This window comes from Protopterus annectens, chromosome 5.part1 (genome assembly GCF_019279795.1).
Source record: "Protopterus annectens isolate FY-2018-M chromosome 5.part1, PAN1.0, whole genome shotgun sequence".
Lineage (NCBI taxonomy): Eukaryota > Metazoa > Chordata > Ceratodontiformes > Protopteridae > Protopterus > Protopterus annectens.
The window spans coordinates 115,763,003-115,789,177 of NC_056736.1; positions in this window are offsets into that span (position 1 = coordinate 115,763,003).

Genomic DNA, 26,175 nt, shown 5'->3' on the forward strand with positions numbered 1-26,175 from the left:
TATATATGTATGTATATATTTATATTTATATATATATATATATATATATATATATATATATATATATATATATAAAACACAGGATATGGGGGTCAGTGCTTAATCAGGTAGCACCCTCACCTTGGATGCTGGAAGATTGGGAAACTGTAGGTTTTCTTCCTAGTTCTGGTGACTGGATACATTTTCAAATTGCTGATATTGCAGTACAACATTAAGGGGATTATGCACACCTGAATGTGCCATCCTTTGGATGAGATGTTAAACTAAGGTCTCATTTGCTTCACCTGGTGGTACTTCAGGTGGATTTAAAATATTCTACAACACCTATCTAAAAGAGTAGAGAGACTTTATTTTTTAATATTATTTATGCATCAGAAATGATCAGAAAATCCACAATTAACAGAAACAAATAAAAGGGTTCTTATATATTCATCTCATTATTTTTTTATATATTCATCCCCTCCCTTTTATCCACAACCATTTTAATAGTATTCAGAATCATATCTTTAAATGTATCTGATTGTACAATAATTTATTGACACCTAATTTTCCATATATTCCATAAAAATTCATAACTATGTTATCGACCTTATCTATCTCTTCCATATCTATATGTTCATATAATGCATAAATTATCACATTCATATTCATACTTTTAAAAATGTCTACAACAAATTCCTCAAAACATGCAATCTTAACTTCATTTATTTTAATACAATCTAAGAAAAATGTTCCATGATTTCCTGAGTATTACAAAAAGAACAAAAGCTATCCTTTGTTTTGCTTATATTTCATTATTGCATTAACAGCCAATTTCCCTATCATAAGCCACCATAAAAATTTTGTAATTCCATTGAACCTTTAAATCATTCTTTTCTTTCAAAAATAACCTTTTTAACAGTTTCCCCTTTATCTTACCATATATTTACATAATGGCATTTTTACATTATTTTCGAATACCAGACTTTCCTATATTTTATATCAATATCCCAAATTAAATCCCATTTTTTTCATTAAATCATTGTGAAGGCTGCCGGCCTAGCTAGATAGGATTTTGTAGATAATTCTGTCATTTGTAAATATTAATGTAAGCCACATGCTTGTTCTCTTAAATGTAAGAAAATTATGGTAAATGTTGAACTTTAAAAATGCAACCACATTGCACTCTGCTGGAGGAAAGCTGATAAGTCAAGCATTGTATCATTTTTTGATCTCAAAACTCAGATCTGAGCTGTCTAAATGAAAGAATTCTTCCTATTGTTTTGAGACCAGAGTTAATGGCTAGAATTTACATGTATAATGTATTTTATTGCTCTGGCTTCCTGACCAGCTGCAAGATCAAAAGGGCTATTACACTCTGAGTTTCTGTTAGCCTGGGAAACAGAAAATAATGATGTAATTTGAAATGAGTCAGTGGCACTGTGTTATCAATTTAAGGACAGAGACAGAGAGATAGAGAATCAGAGCATTTTGCATTTGTTTTCAGAACTGACAACATCACCAGCACTGCCTTGCTCTATATGTAAGTTTATTTTAGAACTGTGTTTGCTCTTAGATATAGATAGGAATTTGGAAGTCTAGTCTAGCTGTTTTCTGTATTGATGTCAGAACTTTTCAATTTGTATTATTTTACGCATTTCTCTATTATCTCTGAACTCTTGATTAGCACTGTGTAGTAAGAAGTATTGTCTTGTGTTCTTATTATTTATTATTAAATATTTTTAAACCTTTCAACTGTGGCTGTTTTATGTATAGATAATTTAAGCTCTAGAGCACATTGCATGTATATAGTGATAATATACAAGCCACTCCAAATAAGCCTTGCTGTTCATTACACTTACCATTTGGTTAATAATATTGCACAGTAATAGTTGGACACCCTTTGATAAGGGCCTTATTAGTAGCTATTAGTGGTTGGTGGCAAGTGGCACTATCATATAGTCTGGGCAGAAGGTGCAGAGCTGGAAAACCTGTGGCAGCCTTTTCCAGGAGTTTCTGTGTATTTGTAAATAACTCATATCTCAAAGTGTGTGTGTGTGTGTGTGTGTGTCAGCAACTTGGGCAGGGACATGAACCACTGGTTGGACAGACAGGGTGTTGGAGGTTTTAGCTTGACCACTAGGTGGAGATCTGGACCCTATAGCTGTGCCAGTGGGGAGTCTTATTGGGAATCTGGAGAGAAAGGGAGAAACCAGCCTCAGACTGACCGTGATCTTTGTGTGCTCTTAAGGGAAATTGTACTTTACTGTGTGTATGTGTTATCCTTCTCAATGTGGATGCCCCTCACTTGTGTTAGTGGTGAGGATTGAGGGTCCTTGATTGGTGGCCAGTGCATGGGCATCACATATTAATTGTTTGGCAGTGGTGGGATATTCACACCACATATTAATTGGTTGGCAATTGGCTTGTAGTGGTGTGGATAGTGAATTCCTGTAGCTTGTGTACAGTGATCACTGAAGGTGTTTTTGTACTCTAAATCAGCCACACAGTGAATATTCAGAATTCAGATCACAATTGTTTTATTTCTTTTATGAGCTTAGTTAGTCAGGGAGAGCAGGCAAGCATGTCAGCAGAGGAAAATGGAAAACTGACAAGGAGCCAGTTGGCTAAGTTGTGCCAGGGTAAAGGACTAGTGCAGGGAAACCTGACTAAGGCAGACATTATTTCAGCTTTGGTCACATGTGCATCAGAAAACAGCAACCAGGAGGACGATCAGACTGGCCGTGGAGATGTACAACACTCAGGGAATGTACAGCTCTACCTTTGTACAAAGGACTTAAAAATCCATCAGGAGCTAAAGAGACTTGAGATGGAGGCCAGGCGTTTGGAATTGGAAGCTGTGGAAAAGGAGCGGCAGAAGCAGCATGAAAAGGAGATGCTGACTCTTTGACAGAGTCATGGAGGTAATGGGGAAGGGAGTAACTGGACCCCAGAAGCACAAAAGATCAGTAAATTTCTTCTGCAGTTTACAGAGGCGGATAATTTTGATAGTTTCATTCATATGTTTGAGAGGGTATGTAAACAGTATGATATTGACCAAAGGCTCTCAGTATGGTTCCTGTCCCCCTTACTCCATGGTAAAGCGGTAACTATTTTGTCCAAAATGTCTGACGTTGACTGTTTGGATTATACTGCTGTTAATAATTGCTTGTTAGAATTTTTTAAGCTAACACCTGAAACTTATAGGAAAAAGTTTTGTGAGCATAGACGCAAGTCAGATGAAAGTGTGTGTGAATATGTTGCTGAACTGAGCACTTATTTTCATAGGTGGGTGAGTGGATGTCAGGTCACCACTTTTGAAGGGCTGGCAGACCTTTTGTTGAGGGAACAAGCCCTTAGCACTTTGCCTGAGGACATGAGGATCTGGTTAGCTGATAGACAGTGCGCTACTTTAGAGGAGTTGGGGAAGAAGGGAGACCTATACCTACCAAGCAGGGCATCCCTGCACAGGAAAGGGACCCCCCAAGTACTGCTCATGGGTCTAAAGGAACCCATGGTGGGCAGCCCAGACTGTCCCAACAGAATCTGTCAGTAGCACGGGAAGCCACTAGTCCAGGTAGACTTCCAGGACCTAGGGTTAAATGTTCTGAATGCAACCAGTAGGGCCATGTGGCATACAGATGTCCATGGAGGCAAGGCGGGGAACAAAAGGTGGGGGAGTCAGTAAGTGGGAAAAACAAAATTCCAACAGTAGGCTGTCTTGAGACAACAAGGGTACCCAACTACCACAAGAGGTTATATCCTATCATAGTGAATGGCAATAAGGCCATTGCTAAGAGAGACACAGCCTCTGACATAACCATTGTGAAACCTGCAATGGTTACAGAGGAGCACTACTTGCCTGGGAGATCTACTCCAGTCAGATTTTTAGAAGGGATCTTATTCCAAATACTTTTGGCTAAGGTTCACCTTGACTGGGAGGGTGGAAAAGGAAGCCAGCAAGTAGGTGTGTTTCAGAATATCCCTGCAGATGTGCTGATAGGAAATGATTTTGATAGTGTAGTACCATGTGTTAATGCAGTTACACGAAGTCAGGCTTCGAGACAAGCATGTAGGTCTGATAGTCTGGGGGAGACCCAGACAGACCACATACTTGCAGCCAGGACTGATGAGGTGGTTACTTCAGGGAGAATGCTACGCTGTAGCAGTGAAACTGAAGGTGAGCCACAGCTGCTTGTGGGTATAGCTGTTCCCTTGGACAGAGTGAGTGCAAAGGTAGAAGTGAGTAGTACTACCCAGGCTGACAGTGAGGCATCACTGTCAGAGGATGCCAGACTTCCTGTGGAAGAGGAGCTGGGAAGGGTTGCAAAGAAAGAGTTGAGACAGACCCAGCTCTCCGACCCTACATTGCAAGGCCTGAGGCAGGTAGCTAGTGAGGCACCTGATTCTCAAGAGAAGTGGGACTCTGTATACTGGTACTGGGACAAAGGGTTACTATATAGAGAGTGGACCACTGAGGGAGGGCTAGAAGGTAAGAGGATACAGCAGTTGGTAGTACCTAGAGCCTACTGTATGGCACTTCTAGCCATAGCCCATGATATTCCCTTTGCAGGTCATAATGGCATAACACATACAAAGAGACATATTATGCAGAGCTTCTATTGGCCTGGAATTTCAGAGATGTAACCAGGTACTGCAGGACCTGTGAGCAGTGCCAAAAGTTAGGCAAGACAGGAGACAAGGTAAGAGCTCCTTTGAAACCTTTGCCTGTGATTGAGAAGCCATTTCAGAAGGTAGCTATAGATATTGTGGGACCTCTGAGTACCCCAAGTTCTGCAGGGAAAAATATATCCTAGTGATAGTAGATTATGCTAGAAGATACCACAAGGCAGTGGCTTTGTCCTCTATTGAGGCAGAAAAGACAAATGCTTTGTTAGAGATTTTCAGCAGGGTAGGTTTCCCAAAATAAATACTGACTTGACAGAGATGGCAATTTCATGTCAGTCCTGCTGGTTTGCCTGTGGAAGTATTGTGGGGTTAAGAACCTGAAGACTACCCCCTACCATCCCCAGACTAATGGTCTTGTTGAGAGGGTAAACTCTACAATCAAGACCATGCTATGGGCATTTGCAGACCAGTTTAAGAGGGAGTGGGACAAATATTTGCACCATCTGTTGTTTGCTTACAGAGAGGTTCCCCAGTAATCCACAGGTTTTCACCCTTTGAGTTGCTGTATGGGCATAGGGTGAGAGGACCTCTAGATTTAATTCAAGATAAGTGGGAGGGTGAGGGTGAATCTCACCAGGAGTCTGTTGTATCATATGTCCAGAACTTCAGGACAAGGCTAAGGACCTGGCAGAAGCCCAATAATAGAAAAAGGAATGGTATGACAGGAATGCTCAAGCTAGAGAGTATGGTGTAGGGTAGCAGGTTCTCATTCCTGTCAGACACAACAAGCTTCATGAAGCTTGGGAGGGACCCTAAAAGGTGGTAAGAAAGGCAAGTAATGTTAACTACATGGTAGAACTGCTAGGCAGGAGGCAGGGGCATAAACTGTACCATGTTAACATGAAACCTTACCATGACAGGGAGGTCATTGTGCTGAGTATTTGCAGTTGCTTGTAGGAGGGGTCTGAGGGAGAACTGGTGACTGATCTTCTCAGTGAGGCTCGGGCTGACACCTGAGTGGAAGGGGTAGCAATGTCCCAGCAGCTATCTCCTACCCAGGTTTGAGAAATATGAGCAGTATTACAGGAGTTTGGGGACATGTTCACTGGGAAACCAGGGTGCACCCACCTGATGTAGCACCAGGTGGATACAGGACACCAAAGGCCTATTAGACAGGCCCCTTATAGGGTGCATGATAGAGTCAAACAGACTCTGAGGGAGGAGATACAGGAAATGCTGGAACTAGGGGTAATTCAAGAGTCCTACAGTCCCTGGGCCTCCCCAGTGGTGCTGGTGCCAAAGAAAGATGGCAGCACCAGGTTCTGTGTGGACTACAGGAAATTAAATAGTCACACAGATGCTTACCACATGCTTAGGACAGATGAGGCCCTAGAGAAGCTGTGTGGGGCTAAATATCTTACAACCATTGATCTTACCAAGGGTAATTGGCAGGTACCCTTGACTCCCAGTGCTAGAGAGATGTCAACCTTTGTGACTCCTTTTGGCTTGTATGAGTTCACAAAGATGCCCTTTGGGATGCAAAATGCCCCAGCAACTTTCCAGAGGCTGGTAGATCATATCCTAGCAGGAGCAGGAAGGTTTGCCCTTGCTTACCTAGATGATATTGCCATCAACAGCCATTCCTGGCAAGAGCATCTTCAACATGTCAGGGAGGTGCTGGGCAGAATACAGAGGGCAGTGTTGACCTTTAAGCCCAGCAAATGTCAGGTGGGTATGGCAGAGGTCCCCTACCTGGAAAATAGAGTGGGGAGTGGTAAGAGCAAGCCAGAACCTGCCAAAGTGGAAGCCATTCAGGCATGACCTGGACCTATTACCAAAAAGCAGGTGAGGGCATTCTTTGGGACAGCAGAGTACTACAGAAAGTTTGTCTCCAGTTATAGTACCATAGCTGCTCGCCTCACAGACCTGACAAGGAAAAACAGGCCAGATAAGATAGTGTGGACCCCAGCATGTGAGCAGGCATTCCAGAAGCTTAAAAAAGCTTTGGGAGGACCTCCTGTGTTAGCCAATCCAGATTACAGTAAAGAATTTGTTGCTCAGGTGGATGCTTCGAACCATGTGGGGGGGGGGCTGTACTTAGCCAGATTTCTTCAGAGGGACAAGAGCACCCAGTGGTTTATCTCAGTCATAGGCTCTCATCCAGGGAGGAATGCTGTGCGGCTGTAAAAATGGAATGTCTAGCCATAGTGTGGCCACTGCAGAAACTTCAGCCTTATCTGTATGGAAGAAAATTCACTGTAGTTACAAAACACAATCCCCCAACATGGTTACACAGAGCCAGCCAGCAAAATGCCAAGTTGCTAAGATAGAGCCTAGTATTGCAAGCATATGATATGTCAATGCAGCACTGCAGTGGGAGTAGCAATGCCAACACAGATTGGCTCTCAAGACAGGAAATGGTGTAAGGTATACTGAGATAGACCTAACCCTCTCAAACAATGTTTCTCAAGGGTCACTTGAAAAATGAACTTAAGTTCTCCCGGGGCAGGGGGGGGGGGATATGTGAAGGCTGCCAGCCTAGCCAGATAGGATTTTGTAAATAATTCTGTCATTTGTAAATATTAATGTAAGCCACATGTTTGTTCTCTTAAATATAAGAAAATTATGGTAAATGTTGAACTTCAAAAATGCAACCACATTGCACTCTCCTGGAGGAAAGCTGATAAGTCAAACATTGTATAATTGTTTGATTTCAAAACTCAGAGCTGAGCTGTCTAAATGAAGGAATTCTTCCTATTGTTTTGAGATCAGAGTTAATGGCTAGAATTTACATGTATAATGTCTTCAATTGCTCTGGCTTCCTGACCAGCTGCAAGATCAAAAGGGCTGTTACACTTTGATTTTCTGTTAGCCTGGGAAACAGAAATTAATGATGTAATCTGAAATGAGTCAGTGGTGCAGTGTTATCAATTTAAGGACAGACAGAGAGAGAATCCGCATTTTGCATTTGTTTTCAGAACTGACAACATCACCAGCACTGCCTTGCTCTATATGTAAGTTTATTTTAGAACTGTTTGCTTTTAGATATAGATAGGAAATAGGAAGTCTAGTCTAGCTGTTTTCTGTATTGATGCCAGAACTTTTCTACTGTATTATTTTAAGAATTTCTCTGTGATCTCTGAACTCTTGACTAGCACTGTGTAGTAAGAGGTATTGTCTTATGTTATTATTTATTATTAAATATTTGTAAACCTTTCAACTGTGACTGTTTTATGCAGAGATAATTTAAGCTCTAGAGTTCATTGCATGTATATAGTGATACTGTTCAAGCTACTACAAATAAGCCTTGCTGTTCATCACACTTACCATTTGGATAATAATATTGCACAGTAATAATTGGACACCCTTTGATAAGGGCCTTATTAGTAGCTGATATTAGTGGTTGGTGGGAAGTGGTACTACCGTATAGTCTGGGCAGAAGGGGCATAGCTGGAAAAATTGTGCCAGCCTTCCCCAGGAGTGTCTGTGTGTTTGTATATAACTCATATATCAAAGTGTGCGTGGGTGTGTCAGCTACTTGGGCAGGGACGCAAAGCACAGGTTGGACAGAGAGGGTGCTGGAAGTTTTAGCTTGACCACTAGGCTGAGATCTGGACCCTATAGCTGTGCCAGTGGGGAGTCTTATTGGGGATCTGGAGAGAAATGGAGGAACCAACCCCAGACTGATTGTGATCTCTGTGTGCTCTTAAGGGAAATTGTACTTTACTGTGTGTATATTTGTTATTCTTCCCAATGTGGATGTCCTTCACTGGTGTTATTGGTGAGGATTGTTATTGGTGAGGATTGAGGCTCCTTAATTGCTGGGCCAGTGCATGGGTGTCACAGTCATAACATCCTTTCTCTTCTTCATTTAATATTTTTCTTGTGTTTTTGAGAAGCTTATTTTTTATATTTTTCATAGAATATTTCATCAACATTATCTTTTTTTTTAATTTTCAAAGAAACAAATCCAAAACACATGCAATGATGCTAAATAAACTACATTTTTTTTAACTAAGTCCATCTTCATTTACTTTACAGTATAACACCCCTATTTTAACTGGGTTCAAATGAGAATCCCACATAGAAAGATATCATCACTAGTAATATTTCTATAAACCTATAGGAAAAAAACATTTATGCCCCTACATACCCTATTTTCCCAATATATGAATGAATTAAACATTTTTCCTGCATGATAAATCCAAAGTTTTCTGCATATTAATTATATTCCTAATCTCATTCATAATAGATAGCCACATTTTTTTACTCTTCTCCTCTTTACCAAACTTAACCTCCAAAACTTTTATTTCAGAATTAGAAAAAATATATCCCTACATTTTAACAGTATCTCCAAAACCTTTATATTTGTCTTTATTTATAATGATTCCTATGTTCCTATTTATATTCCTTATTGCTTCCTTTATCCATCCCTTTCCATTTTCAATAATAGGAACTTTTATAGCTCTGACATAAATTCACCCTTCCTTCATTAATCGACCTTATTGCCTTATTAGCCACCACATTCTTAATTAAAGCAAACAATAAACTACCTAAAGGACAGCCCTCATTTACCCATTTACATGACTAAACCATACATTAACTAAAATTCTATTCCAAGAATTTGTATAAATAGAGTGGATTATATTTTAAAAAATATCGTGAAAATGTGTTTAATATTTCAAACATTTTTATGACACATTTTATAATATGTTTTTTCAATATCACATACACTAACTTCTGCATTTTTTATCCATATAAGATATTTCTCACTACCGCTTTAACAATAAGTAACATTTCTCTGTTGTTTCCTACTTCAGTGCCAAAAATACAATCAACCATTAAACCCCTCATAATTCTAGTTAATCTTTTCTGCATAATTTTCATTAAAATGTTATAGTCCACATTATTTAAAGTAATAGGTCACCAATTTTTCAATAACCTTCTATCATCTTTTTATAAATGAATCTTAACCCTTTTCGAATACGGTTTTGTCTCTAACCCCCATTTACTAACCAATAATTTAAAACCTGTACAAAAATATTTTTCTTTGTGTCACTCATTTTCTTATAAAATTCATAAGTTAACCAGCATACCTACTTTGTTTTTATTCCTTTTTAATTTTGTTAATTTTTCTTTTCCATAATTCTTTTTCCTTCATTTCCACTAATTTGATTTACGCTCCATATGTCAATCCTATCAATTTCTACTTTTTCATACATTTTACTGAAATAACTTTTAACATTATATCTCTCATACTGCATTATTCTACACCATCTTCTCCTGTTAATCACTCATTTTTTCCATTCTCTCTCTTCACATTTTCTGTAAGGAAAGAAAAACTTCCTATGCCTTCCCTTGTACAATATACTTCTGAATATTTGTGAATCACTCTATTTTTAATACATTTAACTTATATATTTATTTTTCTTTCAACTTGCTTTCCTTTTCATCTCCTTTAAACTCCTTCTCAAAATCTTTTATAACTGACTCAAATACATTTCTTTTCTTTCTCCAAAACAATTTTCTAATATTTAAAATTCTTTTCCACATATTTCTTTATACTTTAACCTACCATTGCCCAATTTTCTAATAAAAACTGTAGTATTGTATTACGATTTTGTCATAACTTCTCCATATAGTCTTTAAATATTTATTTTTTTACTTCATTTTCCATAGTCCGGAATCCTTTCCCTTCCTTTATATAGTCATCCTTATATGTTACTGCAGGTTCTACTAACAAATGATCTGAGAAAATAATAACAGTTCTATTCCTTTCCTGCAAACCATCTGAAAAAAATAACACAATCAAGTTCTGTTTTTAAATTCCTCCTTCTATAAGTAAGTTTTCTTTTTTAATCTAGAATTGTCTTAACTTTATTAATATACTTCATATTCTAAGATATTATCCTGACTTTCAGTTTTTCTCATATTAAATTACAATTCAAACATTTCACAATAATAATATCTATCTTAAATACTACAAATTTAACCTTTAGAAATGATCTCTCTTATTTTTTGAGTAGAAGCATATACACCTATCAATCTCCAAACCTTATTCTTGTCCCTAACATCACACACTAAAACTTGTCCTAGAATAACAACTATTATGTCAAGAATTTTAATAGTATTCTTCTTAAAAAGGTTACCCCAGAACAGATTTTTTTTCCAAAACTCCATCTTATCTCCTCCCTTATAACTTTTGCCTGTTTCCTTTTCTTCATGTACAAAAACCTTACATCCTGCAAACAGGTTAAATTAGTTTTCTGTTTTAAATAGTAACTATAATACTTATCCTTCTTTTCTCAGTTATTAAAATATTAACATTCAAGGACAGATTCTTAACATATTTGTCTCCCTTTTTAACAGTTTTGGCCAATATTTTTTCTTTCTTTTTAACTAAATTACCTATCAACCCTTTATCCTTATTTTTAATTCATCTCTTCTTCACTACCCTCCTGGCTTAACAATTCATGTTAATTCTGAACTTTGACATTATAACTTTCTTCTTTCTCATCTTCCACCCTATCTCCTACTTTCTTATTTCTAATCACGTCCATTTCACTTTGATTAAGATTTTCATTATTTAAATATTTCTCTTCCATTTTGAAGTTATAACCAAACCATTAATGATCTTTACTCTCATATTTCTACATTTTTTTACAATTATTCACCACATGTCCTACTTCTTCACTTTGGTAACACCTCCTTTTATTACATTTGCTAAAAAAATGATCCACCAACCCCACAATAAAACATATTTTTGGTTGACCCCAGTGTTTTAACAACTGTTTTTTCCATTTTCTATAATCACAGATGACAAATGCACAGTTTTGCCATTTGTTATAGCTGAAGGGTAATCTCCCACTCCCATTCCATAACTTTCCTTCATTGTGTTTTTTTCATATCAAATATATTTTTACACTTATTCAGAAAATCTTTTCAGTTCATTATCAGTCATTTCAGAGGCCTTGAACTGAATTTTCACTTTTCTTCATAAAGTTGTACCTGTTTCGTTATCACATAATTATTCCATGGCTCACAGTTTTTTTTTTCTTTCAGAAGTAACAGAAATTATTTTACTTTTTCATAAGTCTAAAAGGTAATCTCATAAATGTTTCTAGTCTAATCTGAATAAAAGCCTTAACATCCTTAGGTTTAATCCCCAAGGCAAAACAATATTGTCCCATACACAATCTCTATCAACAGGCCTATTTTTTTTACTTTCAATTCTCACTATGAAGCATTTATCAGTTAATGACATTCTTTTTTATTCACATCATTCTTTTGTCCAGAAGCAACAAAAGCATATGTCTTTTCTTTGATTATTTGACTCTGTTCCCCAGCATTTGCAAAATCATCACTCTCTTTACTTCCTTGTTCCTCAGGAAAGCATTTCTATACAACAACCAGTCACAAAAGCTGCTATCTCATCATTGGGCACATCTTCATTCAACATATTGCACAAAATCTCCATCTCTGGATATCCTTCACTGAATTTAATCATTTTAAATGTGGAAATCCTTGGCCTACATTATTTGTAATCTTTGAAATTAAAGAAACCTCAATGCCATTCACAAAACACTTATCTATCATCTGATTCTCCATTCCTTCATTTTCTTTCTTCAATTCAGAGAGGTCATTTCCATATTCCTGTACAACTCTCAAAATCTCCACCTCCTCCACCGCCATCCTTTCTCTGTCTAGAAATGCCACTACCCTATGGCCTGCTACAACAATGAAAAGACCAGGGTCAGTTTCCTGATGTATGGACCAAAATTTTCCTACTATAAATATCATCTTGTGAGTCCAATGAAAATAGGCCACTGGCCTAGTGGAACTAACCTAGTCAAAAAGGAAACATAAATGAGTAAAATATTACAAGGGTGATGTTTTTTAATACCCATTTCCATTTGCATGTTCTTATTTGGATTCACATTGACATGTTACTCCTCTATTTGTATTTTTTATCTTGGATATGTGATATGTGTTTATTTTGCCTTTTCTCCTGCTCATGTCTGCTTTTCCTACAACTTTTCTGTTCTTCCACTATGGGTGGATGAAAGCAAATGCACTGAGGATCAGAATTCCTGCACTGCATTTGCCAATAAATAAATAAATTAATTAATTAAAATACCAAAAAACACTTTCTTATGTGTGTTTTTTTTTTGCAGGTGAGAAGCCCCATGCACCCATGAACTTGTATATGCTAACTTCACAGTTGATTCAACTCAAAGAGTAAAATTCCCTGAAAATGGGATTCATTAAGGTAAAACTCGTAGACTTTTATCTCCTATGGAGGAACTCATTTTATCAATGGGTTGAACCTCAGGCAATTGAAGCTCAAGAATTCAGTCTTGATCCACCAGTAGGTTATCCCTTTTGCATAGACATAACACAGCCTAGTCTTTTTGCGCTCTCTTTTTCTGCCATCTAGTTTGTTTACTTTTACCATGTTTTACTGTTATCTCATTTGCTAGTTTAGTTCCCCCATTCAATTATGATGTAAGACTATGGCTGAGATAAGGAAAAGACTAATTTATTGGACTTCATTGGTTCATACTTTTAGGGTGCAGAAACATAAGAATGAAGGAAAGATGCTGATTTTGTACTGTAACAATTTAATTGTTTTACTATGTTTTAATCTGCTGCTAATGAAATATGCAACATGTGTCATCTAAGTATTCAACACATCATGACTGTTAGGGCTACATTTGTTGGTCACAGAATTGTGAGCCTACTGTTTCTTCTCATTGGGTAGCCACTGAAACGTTTGTATTCAGTTATAACATTCATGGTATAAAATTATGCTACCATTCTCCCTTTCTTCTGACTTTTTGATATTGTAATATCAATCTTTTTGACACTTTGATCAAGTTTGGAAAGACTGATTAAAGCATCTCTGAATACCTCTAATGCTGTCATTATATTAAAATGATAACCTTATTTTCATGTTTATTTTATCTACAATTAAAATGATGTCTACAGTCCCATAAAACAGATTTCCATAAAATAGGTTCAAATTTATTTTTCAGTACAATGTTATAAGTGAAAAAAGCAGTTTCATTAAACATTAACAACTGTAGATTGATGCAAGACAGGTTTGTTCAATCAGATGTTATTGTGCATTTTTTTAGTAAGATTTAAGAATGTCTTCAGAACTTGCAGCAATAAGTAATACTTAAAGCTGTTTACAAAGGGTAAGTATAAATAATTAACTCAACAAAGTTTTTTTTTTCTTTTCATACTAATATTTCTCTATGTTCATTCTGTCATGTGAAGTTTGCCATTACTGGATCTAAAAAGTTTGAGAAGTGTGCACAAATTTGTATCTACCTTTTAACAACAGATGTTACTGTCCTTCTTAGATAAGGAAATAAGCATTTATGTATGTTAGGGAGTGCAAAAGAAATTAATAATTCTAGACTTTCAATCCAAGATAACATCAGTCTAAGTGTACTCAACTGGCTATATTCACAACTTGAATTACAAAGTCAGACTGTTTTACTTTAAGCCAGTTTTAGGAATCAAAAATTTAATGCAACTGCACTGTTAATATTTACTCTAGATATCACTTCTTTAAATAGTATGCTAGTACCATTTGCATTTATCGCACCTTTAATACCTTTGTTAAAATGATATTCTGCTGAAATCTTCTATTATTTTGCACTTTAATATAGCCAGTAGTGTCACATTTAACGTTAAGATTTTTGCTGAACTTTGGAAACTTAGTAGTTTGGAAAAAAAAATCTAACTTCAGATCGTTAAAATCTTTATATGCTGCATTGCAAAATCCCAGGCATATGCCACATGACATCATTATCATTTCTTCTGATGAAACACAAGTGCATGAATCAGGTTCATTTTAGCACAGTGTTTTAAAACTTGTGCTCTTTTCCAATTATACTAATGAAGGAAAAATAGAACAGATGATAATGCAAAGTTTTGTGTAAAAAAGTAGCAGTTACTTTTCTTTGTTAACAGATTACGTGTAACAAGATTCGTGGATGTGGAGGTATAAAGTACTTACACACCACATAAAATACTAATTTTAAACTTTATGTTTTCTGTCTTCTGATTAAAATATTGTGTGTTCAAATGTTTTGAAGGGAACATGCAAGACAGGCTACATATCTGTAAATATTGTACTCAAGCAGACAGATGTAATGACACTAGTAAAGTCGTGTAAAACCAGTACAACAAAATTGCCATGTACTATATTCTTCATACTTTTAAGAATCTTAAAAGTGTGCTGTCTAACCACATCTGTTTTAATATAATAACCACCCTATACTATAGAACAGATAGATGTTGATTTGCCATTCACAATTATTGTACTTGTTTACTATGTTAAATTTAAGATAAGCACAAGTAATTGTTACTTTTTGTAACAAATTTATACTATCAAATTAAACTAAATCTAGATGCAAGTGAACTGTGCAAATATGCTTTATTAGGAATTCAATAATAAAAATAGCACTTTAGGTCACATGACTGAAAGTCTTCAAGGAGTTAATGTGATGCTAGTTAAAGATAATAAATCCTGTAATTAATTAACAATCATTACATATAAAGCATCTTTTATTTCAAGTTTTACACATCAATAAGTGTTAGCATAATACAAATTATTTTTCATCTTTTAAAATTCAGTCAACAGTGCTCTTCAACATACATACCTGGACTTCTATAATTATTCATATTTCTAATGCAGTAATACCTATTATGATATGGAAATAGTTTCTTTACCCATCTCTCTGTTTTACCTTTGCAGATTGACTGACAGTAAGAGGTAACTCCATAAATCAAAAGGTCTGAACAACAAAATAATCTGTGTCATTTAATTTGTGCAGATGACTGTTTACACATACTGTACTGCATTTTCACATCTTCATAAACTACAACTTTGCATCTGACCTGTTTGTTTTTTTATACAGTTTAAAATATATATTGACTGTTTTTTGTGTTTTTTTACCATTAGCATAAACATCTGAAGGAAATATTTGTACAGCTTCTAATAAGCCAACTATAGCTAAAATAGTACAATATTTTGCTTGATAAGTGAAGTCACGTTTTTGACCAAAAGGAATGTATGGTTACCTGGTCTCTGTGTATGTGTGTGTGTGTGTGTGTGTGTGTGTGTGTGTGTGTGTGTGTGTGTGGTGTGTACATGACTCTGATGTTTACAGATTTACAGCTCATTTAGCAAAGCATTAAAGGAACAATTCTTAATTTCAACCATGTCTGACAGCACAGATGATTATGGTTTACAGCTATTAATTTGTTGCTTTTGTAGTACAGGATTTGATTCCCCTCAGCTTCCATTTGTCTACTGTCTGAATGATCAAATCACTGATCCAGACAGAGGTATGGGAATGAGCTACAGAACGGTCTTCTGGACTGTATTCCCTATGATGGAATCTGTAAATTGCAACACAGCATGCAATATGAGCAATGGAAGGCACGATGATGTGTACTGATGCATTAATATTTTTCACTGTTGCTTGTAAACTTTTTTGGCATGGTTGAATAAGTCATTTCATGATTTTCTAGTGATCCTACCTAAAGATTACTTTAAATGTTTTTATTTTGACCTTGTTTAGAGGTATTACTCACTTTTTATACTATCTCGTCTTTTCATTTGAGGCCTAGAACAAATATATCTAGTGGAATCATTTTTCCATTCCTGTAAAAACATATCCATTTTAATGAAGTTTTACTAATATGTTGTTTGTAATTTACATCTGTTTTCTGATATTTCCGATACTTTTTCCTTTTTTACATTGAAGGATCTGCATTCAAATTTACTTTATCAACAAATAAATCACACCTTTTGGAGCCATACCCTTTTGTAAGTGCCCTCATCCTAGCATTACACTGAGTTGCTTTATTTTTATATATTTATCATTATTCAGCATAGTATCACACTATAATAATATTTACTTAAAATCTGACAAACTGCATCTCAAAACAAGTAAAAAATGATTGCTAGTAGACACATATCTGGGATTTGTCATGTAAATGTCAGTACAAACATTAGCTCTTTGCTTATATAAATTAAATATAGTATCTACAGCTTAGTTTTTAATGATGTGCCTAATATGTAAAGTGTCCAGATACTGATTGTGTTGTTAATGCAATTTGCAGTTTATAGTTATGAATTTGAAAACAAGCTGAGTACATGAGGCAAGATTTTTCTTTCTAATCAACATTTTCATCACCATTTACTTTCTAGCACTATCAGCTTTCAAGTTTCACATGTATTATCATTTCATTAAAAAAAGCATTGGAGAAATGCCAGGCATGATTATTTGGGTGCTTATTCATCTAAAAGTAAGCTATGACATTTGTTTATTTTCTTTTTTCATTATAATTAAAATAGCATAAATATATCACAAATATAAAACACTATAAAGATAATGAAATACAGATGGCAGCAGGGATATTTTTTTTTCTAAATGTTAGTATGGCATTTATATATGTTAGAAGATATTCATTCTGTTTATTAAATGAAAAATAATGAAAACAAACAAACAAAAAAATCTTCCCCATCCCAGTACAAACTGTTTTACAAGTGCTAAGATACTACTGTTGCTATCTTTTAAATACAATAATGCCCTCCAGGCCAGACATTATTTAGAAATAATGTCCTTTCAGGAGGTAAGGAGCTCCTCTGTCTGCAGCATAAGACCACATGGTTCCTTTATGTAGTCTGCTGCCTACCTGTGCTGCCAAACTTCATGAGCATTATTGGTTACTTAAATTTTACCTTCCCAATAGTACACTTTTTTAAGTCTCATTTACTATTTTATAGCCTTTAAATTTGTTTCTTTGTTCTAAATCCATCTAATTCTAATCAATTTGCTACTTCACATTGTGTAACTAGTCAAGGCTGAACATTTATTCTCATTTCTGTTTAGTGCTAACATTCAGAGCTTTCATCTGCTTGCAATTCAGCAGTGAATACCCTGCCTACAATATAATATTTTCCATCTGCTTATAATGTTGTCTGTTTTGGCTTATTTCATTTCATTTCTCTGAGCTTGTTTCAATTTTGTATGGCTAAGTGAAGCTGGAGACATTGGATATTGTGAAATACCTGTGCTGAATCTGAAAAGGTTCTTTGGATTTCTTTCCTTCTTTTTTTCCTCGTTTTTTTTCTTCTCTGCCACATTGACCATCAAGGTCTCCTCTTTATGCTGCCCTATATGGTCCATTAATTCTTCCAGGAGGTGAGAGCCAAGCACCAGAGAGAGTGTGGAGTCATCACCCACCTGAGGCCAGTAGGCTTTGAGGCTTTAAGGTACCATCTTTCCTTCTGGTACATACTCATAAGCACCACAGGGATGAGTGTGTAATGGACATCAACATTATGCCACTTATTTCCACAAGTAATATGACCATTCAAGATGGTCCTGCCCCAACTGAATTTAACACTCCCACTGGGTCGTCAGGACACACACACACACACACACACACACACACACACACACACACACACACACACACACACACACTCTCTCTCTCTCTCTCTCTCTCTCTCTGGTGCTTGATTCTTGCCTCCTGGAAGAATTAATGGGCCATATAGGGCAGGATAAAGAGGAGAACTTGATGATCAATGTGGCAGAGAGGAAAAAAATAGGGGGGGAGAAGAAAAAAAGAAATGTAAGGAATCCTATCAGATTCAGCACAAGCATGAGTTCTACAAGTTAATACCCTGCTTAGGGATCCATGGGATCATTGGGAAAAAATATGCTACCTCAATAGGCACTACACTAGGAAAAATATGTGACCGGATGGGGCACACATGATATAGCTTCCAGAGGAGAGAATCAGACAAAATGTTTGGAGCACTGCTGTTTGCCTGCAGAGGAGAGCTTGCATAAAACATTTGAGTCCTTAATGTAAAATGCATGCTTCTTGGTAGTTTTAGAAATTTAATTTTTCCTGATTAAAAAAAATATACTTTTCTTTCCCAAATCTCTGTCCCATGGAAAAAAAATACATTTCCTTAATAACACTAATAACACACTGGTCTCCCACACTAAACCATTAATTTGATTTCCTCATACAAAATCCTATAAAAAAATCAAAAACTAGGTTTACTCTACACAGCTAGAAATCTCCTGAGCCCTACATCTGGAATCACCCTAACCAGTACTTAACTCTTAACTTCACTTTTCAGACTCTTAACTTCACTTTACAGTGGTGCTCCCATCCTCACAAACCACCAGACTTCACTTATTCAAAAACTTGAACAATGCTATAATAAAGCTGCCCATTTTGCAGCCAGTACTCATTACTGATCCAGTCACTGTACTGTAATAAAGAGACTTAGCTGGCTTGAACTACCCCACTACTTAAAATGTACACAGCTGCCCTCTGCATATAAAATTATTCATTACCCTACTGCCTGTCATACCCTAAAAGCAACCCTACAAATATACTCCCCTAAATGTTTATTGTGATCGATTGATAAAACCACAACTCACTGTTCATAAATCATCTAAATTTGCAGGATACTAATGTCACAAAAGGAAATATTGTCAGCCTAGCTATCTGGAATTTTGTAAATAATTATATGTCATTTGAGAATATCAATATGATTTATATAGAAGTGTGACAGAGAGATACTGCCAGCACAGCTGTCTGGAATTGTGTAAATGGTTATGTGTCATTTGTGACTATCAACATGATTCATATACTTGTGTTACAAATGCATCAGAACTATATGTCATATAAGATGGTTTGTACAGACGTGTCCTGAAAAGATATGCTGTAGAGTACTCAGCTTAAAGATGTAACCACAGTGTACCCTACTGGAAAAGAACAGAAATGTATATAAACTAACTTTGTAAATGTATGTATTTTAATTGTGGGAACTGGTATATAGAAGGTTACCTGCCTGCTTTGTGTACTATTGTACTCTCCTCTTCATACCTACTTCTACTTACTTTTTTACCTATCTTCCTGATTGTTTCCTCTCCTACTCTCCTCTGTGGTTTCTACCCGCTCCGCTGCGCTCTCCCACCCTACCCCAATCCCCACCCACCCCCAGGGGTCCTACCTTTATAGCTCCATATACACACCCCCTATCCTAACCTTCCTATCCTGCTCTTTCCCACTCTAACTTCCTCCCACTACCACATACTCCCACCTTACTTCCTCTAATTTCCTCTTACCCCTCCCACTACAACAAACCCTCAGATTTTACACCTTTCTCCATCTCACTCCAACCCCCTCTTTCTTATCCTTTATCTGTTTACTCTATTTTCTGACACAAGTCTAGGATACTACCTTCTACTTTATCTCTCTTACTTCCTCTCTTCCATCTCTCACATATTTTACTCTTCTCACCATGGCTCCTTACATGCCAACCCAGATTTTACTCTCAATCCTACTTTTTTCAACCCTATGCTCAGTTTACCTCCTATCCTACTATGAGGAATCACTCTACAACCAATCTTTCTATACACACAAACACACTAGAACATTGTTCTCTCCACCTCATTCATATCCATATACCCCTTCTACACCCAACTTCCTACTACCTAAATTCCATAGACCTAAACACCTCAGCTATGTCTTGCCTACAGATAACAAATATAAAACACTTTCCCTTCTAGTATGTAAGCTCACATTCAAACTTAGAAATCCTACCCTCCAAGATGGGGACATCCACCCCAACCCTGGACCTACTTTCCCTTCCCCCCTAGTGTCAATACACAAACTTGATAATAGCTTCCTAATAGGACATCTTAATACCCAAAGCATAAACAACAAAATACCCCACCTGCATGCCCTCCTTCATACACACTCATTTGATATTCTCTGCCTCACAGAGACATGGCTGAAACCATCCACCAAAGACACTGAGATCATTCCCCAAGGCTACAATATAATCAGACTCGACCGTCCAAACCGCAAAGGTGGTGGAGTTGCAATTCTTTTTAAAAATCATCTGAATATAACTACCCTTCCTGCCTCTCCATCCCAAGATAGAAAGTTAGAAGCAATCATTACAAAACTCCAGTTGAATTCCAAAATCCCTTTATATTATCTGTATGTACCTCCCACCTGGTGACAATATACCAATCCTGGAAAATTATCTTAGTTGGATAACTACTACATATCCCCAAGAAACTGTTATACTAGGTGACCTGAACATAGACTGGAATAACATTAATACTGAAAATCCTTCTTCTCATATCAACCAAACCATCACCTCTACTACTAGGCTAAACAAACATAGTAATAGAAAGCATTTTAGACTGGATACTTATAAATAGAAGTAAAGATAACTACAAATCAGGAACCTTGCCAGATGATATCAGTGACCACTCTTTAACATTCATAATTAAAACCCACCCACTACAAGAAAAATACGCACCATCAAACATTTTAATCCCGATCTTTTTCAGGCTGAACTTACTGCATGCAACTGGAAAAACACTTCCTCTTGAAAATGCAATATTATACTTCAACAAAATCTTTTTATCCATTCTTGACTTACATGCTCCTGAGCATCATTAGAATGAAATCTAATACTGCCCCTGGCTCTCCCATGACACCAAAACTTATTCTCACCAGAAATAAAGTCTGGGCCTCATGGAGATCCCATAGAAATAACCAAGATCTCCTAAACTTCCGCCAGCTCAGAAATCTAGCAAAAGTCAATAATATCTGACAAAAGAAATTTTACTTTGAACTGCAACAGACCCATGTCAATAATTCTAAACTTTTCTGGTCTTCTGTCAATAGACTTCTCTCCCCAGGTACTTCTAAAACACCTTCCCTATTAATGCTGACCCTAATACCCTCAGCAAACTGCAGATGCTTTCAATTCTTTCTTCACTGAAACTATCCAAGCTCTAGCTAAACAACTAAATGCCAACAACTTAAACCCACCAAATAACCTAAGAAACTCTACCTCTAAATTCTCTCTACAACCTGTCTCCACATCTTACATATATAGACTCCTGCACAAACTAAAACCCTGTACCCCTCTGCTGACAAACTCCCTCACTCTTTCTACAAAAAGCTGCTAAGGTTATCGCTAAACATCCTATATCTATCCTCATAAATAGGACAATCAAAGAAGGAAACATCCCAGATATCTGGAAAGTCTCTCATATTATCCCACTTCATAAAGGTGGAAACTCCTTAGAATACTCTAACTATAGACCAATTGCTCTCCTCTCACCTTTAGCCAAGATCATGGAGAAATGTATACACCATCAACTTGTACAACATCTCTCTCTTCACAACATAATAGCAAACTCTCAACATGGTTTTAGACCACATCATAGTACTACTACTGCCCTGCTTTCCTTTGTAGACACTATTAATCAAAACCGTAATAATAACCTACTCTCTTCTGCCCTCTTCATTGACCTCTCCAAAGCATTCGACATGGTCAACCACTCCTTATTAATTAATACTCTTGAATCCCTATCTTTTGATATTCCAGCCATTAAATGGTTTAATTCCTATCTTACAAATAGAAAACAAGCTGTTCTTTGGGACAACCATATTTCATCACTCTTGCCTGTTTCTATCGGAGTTCCACAAGGCTCAATTCTTGGCCTACTTCTCTTTTCTCTCTTCATTAATGATCTTCATACTATAATCCCTCAAGCAACCTGCATTCAATATGCTGATGATTCTACACTCATCTGCACTGCATCCTCCACCCCAGAGCTTATCTCTCTTACTCAAAATGTCTTCAATACCATAGAAACATGGTTCTCCAGCCGATTCCTCTTATTAAATGCTAGAAAAACTAAACTGCTCCTTTTCACACCCACTTCTAGGACATTGCCCTTAAACTTCTCTATCTACTCCAACAGTGCCACTGTCATTTCACCTGACTCTACCACTAAATTGCTAGGTATTACCATTGATAATAATCTCTCTTTCAACCAACACATAAACAACTCCATAAAACAAGTCAACAGAAAAATAGGATCCTTATATCGAATCAGACCGTTCCTTACTCCATCTACCAGAACTAGGATTGCTCACTCCCATCTTATTTCTACTCTTCTTTATGCTTCACCTATCTTCACCAACCTCAAGAAGAACAACCTAAACAAACTAACTACCTGCTACAATAACATTGCCCGGCTTACTACAGGTAACACCTTCAGAACTCATCACTGTGTTAACTTGAAGCAACTAGGCTGGCTAGAGTATCAGAACTATCTTGCAATCCACCAACTTACCATTGCCCACAAGATACTGTACCAACCAAACAACACCCTATACTCTCTCAACTCATAATCCCTATAATAATCTCAACTCTCTCCGCTCATCTCTGAAGTTACTGGCTAGTTCCATAAAATCAAACAACACTGCTGGTGACTCCCTTTTTACCAATTCTGTAGGTTCAAAATGGAATTAGTTACCTAGCGACATAACAAAGATTACATCACTACCTCTCTTCAAACAAAATATTAAACTCCACTTCCAAAATCACTGGCTCTGCTCCTGTAGCAAACCTGATTAACCTGATTCCCAATACTTTAACTTTACTATAACTACCTCTTCTCTGACTCTACTTCTCCACTAGGCATTCTTCCCTTCCTCTCACACTGTCTACTAACTTGCTTCATTGCCTATTACTGTCCTAACTTAATACTTTTAATAATATAACTCCCTTTTATTTATTTTATTCTTTTCCCTTATTCTTTACACTCTTTTTCTTTACCTACTCTCCCTGTATCCATACCTTCATGTATCTCTGTCTTTCTGTATAAAATTTAACATCTTTTCCCTAGTCTGTAATTGTGACAGGAAGTAATTAATTCATGCACCTTTAATCTTAAGACATATAGCTTCTTATTTTCTTGTAAATATGTATGATAGAAATTAATACTTGTAGTAACAATCTTAAATTGTTCAATTTGTTATTAATGTTTCATTAACATGCATACTAATATTTTTTGTCTCTATGTACTAATTTTTGTGGAGCTTTTCTCCCCGGGCCTCTACTGAAAATGGAATTTTCTCCAGCTAGACTAGCCCGGTTAACAAATGTAAAATAAATAAAATAAAAGGTTAACTTGCAAAACATCAGAAAAATAGTTGAAATTAAATTATTTTATAACTGTGCCATAAAAGATGGTTTCATTGTAACAGGAGACATAATGTCTAGAGGTAGAAGTTTTTTGTATTGTCTTTAGATGTGGAGGAATGTAAATTATTTTACAACTTCTACCATTTGCCTTAGATCTAAGATAAGTCCTTGTTTATTTATTTTCACAGAGATGCTAAATGCTACCAGCTGCAGTGGAGGGGGGGGTCATGTGGTGTAGTCAGATGACAAGAAGTGATGGCATGCTGCAAGTATGCCAGCAGCAGTATTTGAGATATTAATTTAACTAATCTCTGAGACAGAGCGAGACTATGCATTTTGTGTTTTGTCTTTGACCTGACAACATTGGCTGGAAGGCCCACTCACCCACATCTGTTTTGCCTTGCTCTGTAATTAAGTTATCTATGTACAGTAATTTCTCTTAGATACAGACAGGAATATAGTGAAGTATAGTTTAGATGTTTTCTTTATTTATTTGAGACTGCCCTGCAATGTTGTTTTAAGTATTTCTTATGATTTTGAACTCTGATGTAACTGTGTTTACTTACTGATTATTTTCTTGTTCTTTTATTATTTATTATTAAATATATTTAACCCCATGATTGTGGCTGATATTTGTGAGACATATTTAAGTTCTGGGAGTACTTGCATATTTAATTGGTGACACTAGGTGGGCCACTCCTAATAGCATTGCCCTTGGTCAAACTACAATTTGGATTAATAGTAACACAGTAAGGCTGGACACCCATTGTTATGGGCCTTAAAGTAGCTAATAAAGAGTTGGCTGGTGCAGTAATAATTACCTTATATTCTGGGCAAAAGGGGCATAGCTAGTGAACCTGTGCCAGCATTTCCCAGATGTGTGTGTGTTTATGTATAAATCAAATTTCAAAAAGTGTGTGTGTCAGCGACTTGAGCAGAGATACAAAGCACTGGTTGGACAAAGAGGGTACTGGAGGTCATGGCTTGGCCATTCAGCTGAGATTTCAACCCTATATCTGTGCCATTGGGGAATCTTATTGGGGATTTGGAGAAAGAGGGAGAAGCCAACCCCAGACTGACTCTCTGTGTGGTCTTAAAAAATGCACTTTACTGTGTGTGTATTTCTCATCCTTCCAGTGTGTACATCTCTCACTGTTGCCAGTGATGAGGATTGAGGCTCCTTGATTACTGGGCCAGTGGTGTTGCATCACAGTATTTATATACTTGTTCTTTCACAAAAGCTTGGAATACTACCCCTACAGAATTCAACACAGATCCTTCTCTTCAATCCTTAAAACTCTCCCTAAAAGACTACTTATCTGAGATGTAGATTTACTCATGTTTCACACCAGGATAGATATACACTGTACCTTCATATTTATCTTCACTTTCCAGCATCTATAGTATCTTCCATTTTCCTTCCCTTTATCACTACTATATCTCCACCATCTAACCTCTTACTTTGCTACTTTAATACCACCCTGTAATATTTCTACTGTTACCTCTGCTAGCAATCCTCTTCATTCTGCTTCTTGCACTGTAATATTTCCACTGCTATCATTACTAACAAACTTATTACTCTGTTTGCTATACTATCCTATAACATTTTCTACTGGTAACTCCATTGTTAGCTATTATGCTCCAAATATCTTCAGCACCAACTATTTTTATTACATTACAGGTCATAATCCCTTAAACTTTACATCCAGTAAAAAGAATACAAAACAGTATTTTAAGTTTATATCTGCCTTCTATACATGTAGTAATTAGTCTATATAATTTCAACTGTGCCTTGAATTGTCTTGAAGTGTACGCAATTTGTCTGTTGCATATAGCATAAGAATCTACATGTTGATATGTGATCATACATTCTGTAAAATTTTGTCTATCATCTGGAGCCTTTCTCCCCTGGCCTCTCCTGAAAAAAGGCACCAACCTAGTCAGACAGACCACCTGAGTAAACAAATGTCAAATAAGTAATAGACATTAAGTAATAAATAAATAAAATCCTTTTCATTTGAGTTTACTAATTACATTTGATTCATGAGTGAATGTGGCATATTAGTAACTCTGTTTATAGATGCTTTGTTTTGTTTATTTTAGCTTGTTTGTTGGCATGGTTTCTTATATACAATGCAGTACATTTTTTCTCTGTTGTAAAGTTTGTAGATTTTGTTGCTCTACAATTTTTTCAGATTTTCTTTGTCTGTTTGTGCCTTACTATAAATGATCTGGTCATACATTATTATACATTATTTATTTCTATGATAGAATTCAGCAATGTCACTTGTTGGTTTACTATCTTTACTAAATAATAGTTATTAGTTACAACTGCCTAGTGTGTATTCAGGTTTATTGTAATAATTTAGTTAACTCAGATCTAGTTTTTTTTTCACTGCAGCTCTGTTAATACTGAGACTAAATATAACAATCACATGATCTGACTTTGCAATGTAAGTAATATTTTTGGAAAAAGGAAGACCTTATAATAA